Below are 10,569 nucleotides of genomic sequence, written 5' to 3'. Positions count from 1 at the left end.
TATCCTGCCAAAGCCAAACAAGGAACTGAGTGTTTAGAATAACTTTAAGAAAGTTGTGGGCGTTTTCTTTGTCAGGGAAACCAGAAACCACAGTGAGATAATGGATAGCTATATTCAGGTCACAGATTATCAGCTGCCACTGCTGCTTCCTGTTCAAATTTGATGAAACTTCTTTCTAGTCACTGGAGCCTCCTGGATTCTGTGGGCATGACAGCATTTAGTGATGTGGGGCTCAGAGTTCCACCTAAGGACCTGACATAACCCGGGGGCAGAAACCGTTCTTTTGGGATGAGGCTTCAGGGGCCAGCTCCTGGTAGAGGAGATGGTAGGTAAGGGGCCAACAGTGAGAATACATTTTCCCGAACTTTTAGGGTGCTTCAGGCTCTTGGGCTAAGAGATTTTTGTGCATTATCTCATTTGACTTTCAAACCACCCTATGAGAGAGGTACTATTAGGATCCCTTATTTATTTATTAATTAATTTATTTATTTATTTATTTAATTTTAGAGATGGACTTGCTCTGTTGCCCAGACTGGGGTCCAACAAGGCAATCAGGGCTCACTGCAGCCTCGACCTCCTGGGCTTAAGGGATCCTCCTACCCCAGCCTCCTGAGTAGCTAGGACTATAGGCTCATGCCACCACACCTGGCTAATTTAAATTTATTTTTTTATTTATTTATTTATTTTTTATTTTTGTTTTAAAATAAAAAAAAAAATAGAAAAGAAATCTGCACCTGGGGCGGCTCCACCCGGGCCCACGCCCTAGGCTTCATGGCTCACCGCAGCGGCCCTCCTACTCGTCGCGGCGTAGCGTCTGCGGGGCTCCGGGGAATGGGGAGGACCCCCACTCCACACGCGCACCGCCCTCGCCGCTCCCGTCCACTCTCGACTGCCCGCGACGGCCGGGTATGGGCCCGACGCTCCAGCCCCATCCATTTTCAGGGCTAGTTGATTCAGCAGGTGAGTTGTTACACACTCCTTAGCGGATTCCGACTTCCATGGCCACCGTCCTGCTTTAAAAATGTTTTATTTTGTGGAGACAGGCCTCACTTTGTTGCCCAGGCTGGTCTCAAACTCCTGGCTTCGAGCAATCCTCCCGCCTTGGCCTCCCAAACTGCTGAGATTACAGGTGTGAGCCACCTAGCCCGGCCTGTGCTCCTCATTTTATGGGTGAGGAAAGGGGCTCAGAAATGTTGTCAGTTGTCCAAGGGTCACAGGGGCAGAACTGGAAACCAAAATCAAAATCAGGATTTTTTTTTTTACTTTCTTTCCCTCTCTTTCTTTCTTCCTTTCTTTCTTTTCTTTCTTTCTCCTCTTCCTCCTCCTCCTTTCTCTCTCACATAGTACTTTATTGAACTATAACTTACATATACCTACTATGTATATTATATTAGGCCATGTCCACATAATCGTCCACATAATATGTGGTACACACTTATACCATATACGTCCATGTAGCCACCACCCAGATCAAAATGAGACTATTTCCATCACACTCCAGAGTTCCTTCATGCCCCTTTCCAGCAAATACTCACTCCCCCTAGCCTCCAATGTAACCAATATTCTGACCTCTATTCTCATAGATTAATTTTACCTATTCTCAAACTTCGTATAAATAGAATCATATTCTTGTCCAGGAGTGGTGGCTCACGGCTGTAATCCTAACACTTTGGGAAGCCGAGGCAGGCAGATTGCCTGAGGTCAGGAGTTCGAGACCAGCCTGGCCAACACTGGGAAACCCCATCTCTACCAAAATACAAAAAATTAGCTGGGCATGGCACACACCTGTAGTGCCAGCTACTCAGGAGGCTAAGGCATGAGAATCACTTGAACCCAGGAGACAGAGGTTGCAGTGAGCTGAGATTGCACCACTGCACTCCAGCCTGGGCAACAGAGCTAGACTCTGTCTCCCAAAAAAAAGAAAAAGAAAAAATAGAATCATATTCTTGTATGTGGATTCTTCTGTTCCGTATAGTATGCCTGTGGATTTTCCCACATTGCTGTACCAGCAGTATGTTCCTTTTTTATGCTGAATTGTATTCCATTTTATGACTCTACCACCCAATTTATTTATCCATCCTCCTGTTGAATACTTAGATTTTTCTTTCCAGCTTTAGGCTATTTTGAATAACACTGCCATGAACATTCTTATTAGGGGGAAATATGTTTAACTTTATTAAGTACACCAAACAATTTTCCAAAGAGATTGGGCCATTTTATATTCCCAACAGCCCTGTACAAGAGTTCTAGTTGTTCTACATCCTTGTTAACACATGGAATTGTCAGTCTTTTCATTTTAGCCATTAGAGTGAGGGTGAGAAATCAGGTCTTTCTTATTCCAAAGCCTATGCAGCACCATAAAACATTCAATCTGGCTGGGCATGGTGGCTCATGCCCGTAATCCCAGCACTTTGTGAGGCCAAGGGGAGGGTGGATCACCTGAGGTCAGGAGTTCGAGACCAGCCTGGCCAACATGGTGAAGCCCTGTCTCTACTAAAAATACCAAAAAAGAAAAAAAAAAAAGCCAGTCATGGTGGCACACACCTGTAATCCCTACTGAGGCAGAAGAATCGCTTGAACCTGGGAGGTGAGGTTGCAGTAAGCCAAGATCGCACCACTGCACTCCAGCCTGGGCAACAGAGCGAGACTCTGTCTCAAATAAATAAATAAGTCTGGACGTAGTGGCTCATGCCTGTAATCCCAACACTTTGGGAGGCTGAGGTGGGTCGATCACCTGAGGTCAGGAGTGACCAGCCCGGCCAACATGGTGATACCTTGTCTCTACTAAAAATACAAAAATTAATCGGGCGTGGTGGCAGGCACCTGTAATCCCAGCTACTCAGGAGGCTGAGATAGGAGGAATGCTTGAACCCAGGAGGCGAAGGTTGCAGTGAGCCGAGATCGAGCCACGGCACTGCAGCCTGGGCGACAGAACAAGACTCTGTCTCAATAAGTAAATAAATAAAATAAAATAAAATAAAATAATAAAGAAATCACTCAATCTGAGCTCCTGCGACATCCATGACTCCCTGTCCTGAGGAATAAGAGGGCTAAGTGCCACTTAATCCTGGCAGCAAGGATGGGAAGCAGCTCCCCAGCATGGCAGGATGCCGTGGAAATCCACCTCCTTCATCATTTCTGAAGGGTACCCACCAACTTCAAGGTTGGGTGTGTACATGGCATTTTCTGAGAAAGACTCTCAGAAAATGCTCTCTTGTGGCCTTGGATACAAGGGTGCGCCAAGTGTGTGGCCAGTGTGGTCACAGCCTAGTGGCGTAAGCCCTCTTCTTCTTTCCTAACAGCTTTGAAGTGGTTCAAGCCAGAACATCAGAAGGATCTCGAGGACGGGGCCTGGCCCAGCACTGTGGTTGGAAGCATAAAAACCCTCAGGTTACATTCCAGCTTGGCCTCTTCTCCTGACATGACCTTAGGGAAGTCATTTAACCTGTGACTCAGTTTTCTCAACTCTTAAATGGGGCAACAATGCCTGCACTCCATTCCATACAAGGTCTCTCAAAGGCTCCTTACTGTTTCTAGAGTGTCTGTTTCTCAGCTCATCTTCCCCCCATGTCCACTGTGCTTCTGCCTCATTGACCAACTGAATGTTCATGAAAAGGACGTCCTCTTTCATTCCTCTGTATTGTTATAAAAGGTACTTTATGCAAGATGGTCTCTTTTTTCTGCAATGCCCTTTCTCACCCAGTCCAACTGGCAAACTCCTCCTCATTCCTCAAGACTCAGCTTAAGCAGCACCTCCTCTGCGAAGCCTTCCCTGGTCATCCCTGGACCCTCCTGGCAGATGGATGACCCCACAGTATTTGGTTTTATACATCCTCACAAACTACATTATTTTCTTGTGAGTCTTCCCACCAGACTATGAGCTTAAGAAGAAGCACCATCTCAGGCACATAGCAGATGCTCAATGAACATTTGTTGAAGCATGAGTGAATCTTAAAAAAAAAATGGAAATGGTCAAAAAGGAAAATTAAACCATCATTATTGTCTCTGATAATTAAAGAAATATATACATATTGTAGGGCCGGGCGTGGTAGCTCACACTTGTAATCCCAGCATTTTGGGAGGCCAAGGTGGGTGGATCACTTGAGGTTAGGAATTCGAGACCAGCCTGGTTAATATGGTGAAACACTATTTCTGCTAAAAACACAAAAATTAGCTGGGCGTGACGTGGCGTGCCTGTAGTACCAGCTACTTGGGAGGCTGAGGCAGCTGAATTGCTTGAACACAGGAGGTGGAGGTTGCAGTGAGCCAAGCCAAGATCCTGCCACTGTACTCCAGCCTGGGCAATGGAGTGAAATTCCATCTCAAAAAAAAAGTGTGTGTGTGTGTATATATACACATATATATGTATGTGTGTGTGTGTATATATGTGTGTGTATATATACACATATATGTATATGTGTGTGTGTATATATGTGTGTGTGTATATATTTTTTATATATACACATATATATTTTGTTTATTATATATGTTGTGTGTTATATACACATTTTTTTTTTTTTTTTTTTTTTTTTTTTTTTTTTTTTTTTTTTTTTTTTTTTTTTTTTTTTTTTTTTTTTTTTTTTTTTTTTTTTTTTTTTTTTTTTTTTTATATATTATATATGTGTGTGTATATACACACACACACACACACACACATTTTTCCCCAAAATATAAATATATATACATTTTTCCCATAACCGGGGTTATACTGTTCTGAATCTATTTTTTTATTATATCATAAACATCTTTTCAAAAATAAATTGAGGTCTGGCATGGTGGATTATTCCTATAATCCTAGTACTTTGGGAGGCCAAGGCAGGAAGACTGCTTGAGATCAGGTATTCTAGACTAGCTTGGGCAACATAGCAAGACCCCGTCTCTACAAAAATAAAAAAATTAGCTGGGCATGGTGGTGCATGCCTATAATTCTAACTACTTGGGAGGCTGAGAAAGGAGGATTGCTTGAGCCCAAGAATTCAAGGCTGCAGTGAGCTCTGATTGCACCACTGCACTCCATCCTGGGTGACAGAGCAAGACCCTGTCTCAAAATAAAATAAAATATGACCACCCTGGGCAACATAACAAAGCCCCATCTTTACTAAAAATACAAAAATTAGCAGCATGTGGTGGCATGTGCCTGTAGTACCAGCTACTTGGGGGACTGAGGCAGGAACACTGCTTGAACCTGGGAGGTAGAGGCTGCAGTGAGCCGAGATGGTGCCACTGCACTCCAGCCTGGACAACAGAGCAAGACCCTGTCTCAAAAATAAAAATAAAATAAAAAGTTGAAAGAACAGGTCCAAAACATGGTAAATAGGTTGGAGTGAAAAACTTAAGGACTGAATTTTCTTCTCAATTCACCATTCTGAGAACCCTAAAAAAAAAATCCCTTATTTATTTATTAATTCATTCACTCATTTATTCTTTTTAATTACAGAGGTTATGCCTGTGTACTGTGACAAATTCAAATACCACAGAAATGTATAAATAAAAAAGTAGATGTCTCTCATATATGCATATGCGTGTGTGTATATATTTTATATATACACGTATATATATACACGTATATATATATATACGTGTATATATATATATACTTTTTTGCTTTTTGAGATGGAGTCTCACCCTGTTGCCCAGGCTGGAGTTCAATGGTGCGATCTCGGCTCACTGCAACCTCTGCCTCCCAGGTTCAAGCGATTCTCCTGCCTCAGCCTCCCGAGTAGCTGGGATTACAGGCGCCCACCACCACACCTGGTTAATTTTTTTTTGTATCTTTAGTAGAGATGGGGTTTCACCATGTTGGCCAGGCTGGTCTTGAACACCTGACCTTGTGATCCTCCCACCTTAGCCTCCCAAAGTGCTGGGATTACAAGCGTGAGCCACCGCGCCTGGCCATATACATACTTTTAAAAAAGAAAAATAATACTGTACTATATATGTTCTATAACTTTCTTTTTTTATTTAATAGCTCATGGACATCTTTCTTTCTTTTTTAGAGTTGGAGTCTCACTCTGTCACCCAGGCTGGAGTGCAGTGGCATTGTCATAGCTCACTGCATCCTCGAACTCTTGGGTTCAAATAATCCTGCCACCTCAGCCTTCTGAGTGTCTAGGACAACAGGCATGCACCACCACACCTGGCTAATTTTTTTATTTTTTATTTTTTGTAGAGACGGAGTCTCACTATATTGCTCAGACTGGTCTCAAGCTCCTGGGCTCAAGTAATCCTCCTATTTCAGCCTCCCAAAGGGCTGGAATTACAGGCATGAGCCACCATGCCCGGCCCTCATGGGTATCTTTCTATATCTGCAAATATGTATCAATTATAATTATATATCAAATATATATCAAAAGAACAATATACATTGTTCTTTTTATGGTTGCCTAGTATTTCACTGAATAATGTACTATAATTTAGATGTCATCTAACCCTGTGCTAATACAATATATCCATTAAATATTTATTGAGCACTAATAGGAGAAATCAAATGACAGTATGGGGCTTGCAATAACCGGTTTACCCCAGGATGCTATGGGAACCCAGAGGAGACACAGACTGGGGGGCCTATGTTTGGCAGCATCTGCAGCACTGCAGACAGAACTCGGAAGCATGGCTGGAAAGACCAGCTGCCCAGCCCAGTGCTCTGCCTCCCACCAGGACTTGCATTTCATTGGCCAGGACAAGGCAGGATCCAGGACCCCCAGAGGGAGCATCCAGGAACGCAAGCTGAACAGAGCAAGCACAGTTTGCTTTACAAGAACAAACTAGTTTTTCAGAAACAGGAAATTTCTCTCATACTTTAGGTCCTAAAATAGAAGAAATATGCTGGGATGCACAGGGATCTGGGGAATTTGGTTGACATCATAAAGTAAATTTGATGTGCATTTCGAATCTGATCATCTTAATATGAGTTGTTACACTCTTCTCAAAAAAGGCTTTCATCGAAAATCAAGGAGTGTTCACACAGTGATAAAATGGAACAAAGAAAACACCTCTAAATATTGCTGGTCCCAAAGGTGCAGGTCCCTTTGTTCACAGTTGGGGAAACTAAATCCGCAGCCTACAGGGCTGAGCTTGGCCTGACCTAGCCTTCCTCTTCAGTCTGGCTTCCCAGATTCTCTCCCCGCACACTGGTCCCGATACTCCTCAGCCTCAGCACACTCTGTCCCACCTCAGGGCCTCCACACAGACCTACCCTTTGTCTGGAAGGCTCTTTCCCCCTCAGTCTTCCCCCCAGGCCCCCAGTCTTCCTGGTCTAGACCACACACGACTAATTTTATTTTGTATTTAGTAGAGACGGGGTTTCACCGTGTTGGTCATGCTGGTCTCAAACTCCTGACCTCAAATGATCCACCTGCCTCCCAAAGTGTTGGGATTACAGGCGTGAGCCACCACGCTGGGCCCATTACTTTTGTAATTAAGAAATACTAGGCTGGGGCTGGGCGCAGTGGCTCACGCCTGTAATCCCAGCCCTTTGGGAGGCCGAGGCGGGTGGATTACCTGAGGTCAGGAGTTCAAGACCAGCCTGGCCAACATGGCGAAACCCTGTCTCTACTAAAAATACAAAAATTAGTCAGGCTTGGTGGCATGCGCCTGTAGTCCCAGCTACTCGGGAGACTGAGGCAGGAGAATTGCTTGAACTCTGGAAGCGGATGCTGCAGTGAGCCTAGATGGCACCACTGCACTCCAGCCTGGGAGACAGAGTGAGACTCCATCTCGAAAAGAAAAAAAAGAAATACTAGGCTGGGTGCAGTGGCTTATACCAGTAATCCCAGCACTTTAGGAGGCTGAGGCAGGTGGATCACATGAGCCCAAGAATTCGAGATCAGCCTGGGTAACATGGTGAAACCTGTCTCTACAAAAAATACAAAATATTAGCCAGGCATGGTGGTGCGCACCTGTAGTCTCAGCTGCCCAGAATGCTAAAATGGAAGGATCACCTGAGCCTGGGAGGTCGAGGCTGCAGTGAGCCATGATTATGCCATTGTACTTCAGCCTGGGTGACAGAGTGAGACCCTGTCTTAAAATGAATAAATAAATAAAAGGTAGAGTGGTTCACTTCTATAATCCCAGCTATTCGAGAGGCTGAGGCATGAGAATCACTTGAACCCGGGAGGCAGAGGTTGCAGTGAGCTGAGATCGTGCCACTGCACTCCACCAGCCTGGGCGACACAGCAAGACTGTCTCAACAACAACAAAAAAAAAAAAAAAAAAAAAAGAGAGAGAGAGAAATACTAAAGACTGAAAAGAAAGGAAGAATAAGTAAGAATAAATACAAATACTGTTGGACCACTGTACATCGGAATACATGCACATAACAGGCAGACATGTAAACATGTTCATAGCTCTCTGACCAACAATAAGAGCATACACACTTTCCCCTGAACATGCCCACTTTTCCTTTGACTTGTGGATCTTGCCGAAGGAGAAGAAAGTTGCTTGTCTCCAAGAAATTTGCTCAAACCTGACCTCGGGAGAAGGTGAGCCTAGGACCCAGTGGGTGTCAGAATCTTTGCAAGACATCCAGAGAAGTCTCTTCTGAGCATGACACTCTATTCTTTCAGGCAAGCCCAAATGAGTTTTTTCTTTTTTTTTTTTTTTGAGATTAAGTCTCACTCGATGGCCCAGGCTGGAGTGCAGTTGTGGGATCTTGGCTCACTGCAACCTCCGCCTTCTGGGTTCAGGCGATTCTCCTGCCTCAGCCTCCCGAGTAGCTGGGATTATAGGCACCTGCCACCACGCCCGGCTAATTTTTGTATTTTTAGTAGAGACGGGGTTTCGCCATGTTGGCCAGGCTGGTCTTGAACCCCTGACCTCAAGTGATCCGCCTGCCTCGGCCTCCCAAAGTGCTGGGATTACAGGTGTGAGCCACTGTGCCAGGACAGTTTTTTTTCTAATTAAAAAAATTTACACAGTTTTATAGTGAATATTCAAACAATACAGAAAAGCACAAAGAAGAGAATCAATCACCTATAGTTCTATATCCTAGTAATAATATGATCTAGAGATAATAGTACTTTGGTATAAGTTCTTTCAAACTTTAAAATTCACACACATATAAACACATATGTACACACACATCTATGCTAATATATAAGATGCCTGACTGATGTATTTGCCTATTTTCATTTATTTTATACACTTTTCAGCTGGAGCTTTTCCTTTTTCTTTCTTTTTTTTTTTGAGACGGAGTCTTGCTCTGTTGCCAGGCTGGAGTGCAGTGGCGTGATCTCGGCTCACTGCACTCCCGCCTGGGTTCAAGTGATTCCCCTGCCTCAGCCTCCTGAGTAGCTGGGACTACAGGCTGGCTAATTTTTTGTATTTTAATAGAGATGGGGTTTCATCATGTTGGCCAGTATGGTCTTGATCTCCTAACCTCCTGATCTGCCCTCCTTGCCCTCCCAAAGTGCTGGGATTACAGGCATGAGCCACCACGCCTGGCCCTTTTTTTTTCTTTTTCTTTTGGAATAAGTTTAAGTTTACAGAAAAGTTGCAGAGATGGTAGAGAGAGTTATTGTATACCTTTCACTCAGCTTGCCTTAATATTAACACATGACATACTGTAGCACATTTGTCAAAACTAAGAAATTAACGGTGTTACAGTACTATTAACTAAACTACAGACATTATTCAGATTCTACCAGTTTTCCACTTATGTCCTGTTTATTTTTTCTTTTCTTTTTTTTTTTGGAGACGGAGTCTCATTCTGTCTCCCAGGCTGGAGTGCAGCGGCATGATCTCGGCTCACTGCAACCTCCGCCTCCCAGGTTCAAGCAATTCTCCTGCCTCAGCCTCCCAGGTAGCTGGGATTACAGGCACCCACCAACATGCCTGGCTAACTTTTTGTATTTTTAGTAGAGACGGGTTTTCGCCATGTTGTCCAGGCTGGTCTCAAACTTCTGACCTCAGGTAATCCACCTGCCTTGGCCTCCCAAAGTGCTGGGATTATAGGTGTAAGCCACTGCACCTGGTCTATGTCCTGTTTCTGTTCCAGGATACCACACATTGTGTTTAGACACATACTTTTGTTTTGTTTTGTTTTTTGAGACAGAGTCTCACTCTGTCACCCAGGCTGGAGCGCAGTGGCGTGATCTTGGCTCACTGCAACCTCCGCCTCCCAGGTTCAAGCAGCAATTCTCTGCCTCAGCCTCCCGAGTAGCTGATTTCAGGCGCCTGCCACCATGCCCCACTAATTTTTTTGTATTTTTCGTAGAGACGGGGTTTCACCAATTTGGCCAGGCTGGTCTTGAACTCCTGACCTCAGACAATCCGCCCAACTTGGCCTCCCAAAGTGCTGGGATTACAGGCATGAACCACCGCACCCGGCCTAGACACATACGTTTTTACAAATTTCAACTGTTTCTTTGTTTCTTTTCTTTCCCCACTACAGGCATCAGAGTGCCTTCCTACATTTTTCCATCTCCTTGCCTTCGGGCCAAATGTTTGCTCTCCCTGCATGTTTCTCCATATACTGCTTTTGGGACCCATCAGTGTCAAGTCTCGCTAAAGACTCCTTTGATCAAATGAATCCTGCTCCCGGTCCCCTCTCCGGGTAGGGTCATTCTAGTC

General features: G+C 44.3%; 1 long non-coding RNA gene across 1 annotated transcript; it reads right to left on the bottom strand.

Moving 5' to 3' along the window:
* Positions 1–730: 730 nt before the first annotated feature.
* On the bottom strand, positions 731–9,066 carry LOC115831226. The gene is made up of 3 exons (XR_004026755.1): positions 9,056–9,066; positions 7,850–7,855; positions 731–1,013 (listed from the first exon to the last, which is right to left on the bottom strand). It is a non-coding gene; the product is annotated as an uncharacterized LOC115831226 (long non-coding RNA).
* Positions 9,067–10,569: the final 1,503 nt, after the last annotated feature.

Source organism: Nomascus leucogenys, chromosome 18, assembly GCF_006542625.1.
Source record: "Nomascus leucogenys isolate Asia chromosome 18, Asia_NLE_v1, whole genome shotgun sequence".
Lineage (NCBI taxonomy): Eukaryota > Metazoa > Chordata > Mammalia > Primates > Hylobatidae > Nomascus > Nomascus leucogenys.
Note: the sequence above shows the minus strand (reverse complement) of the source record. Positions and strands in the feature narration are given on the sequence as shown.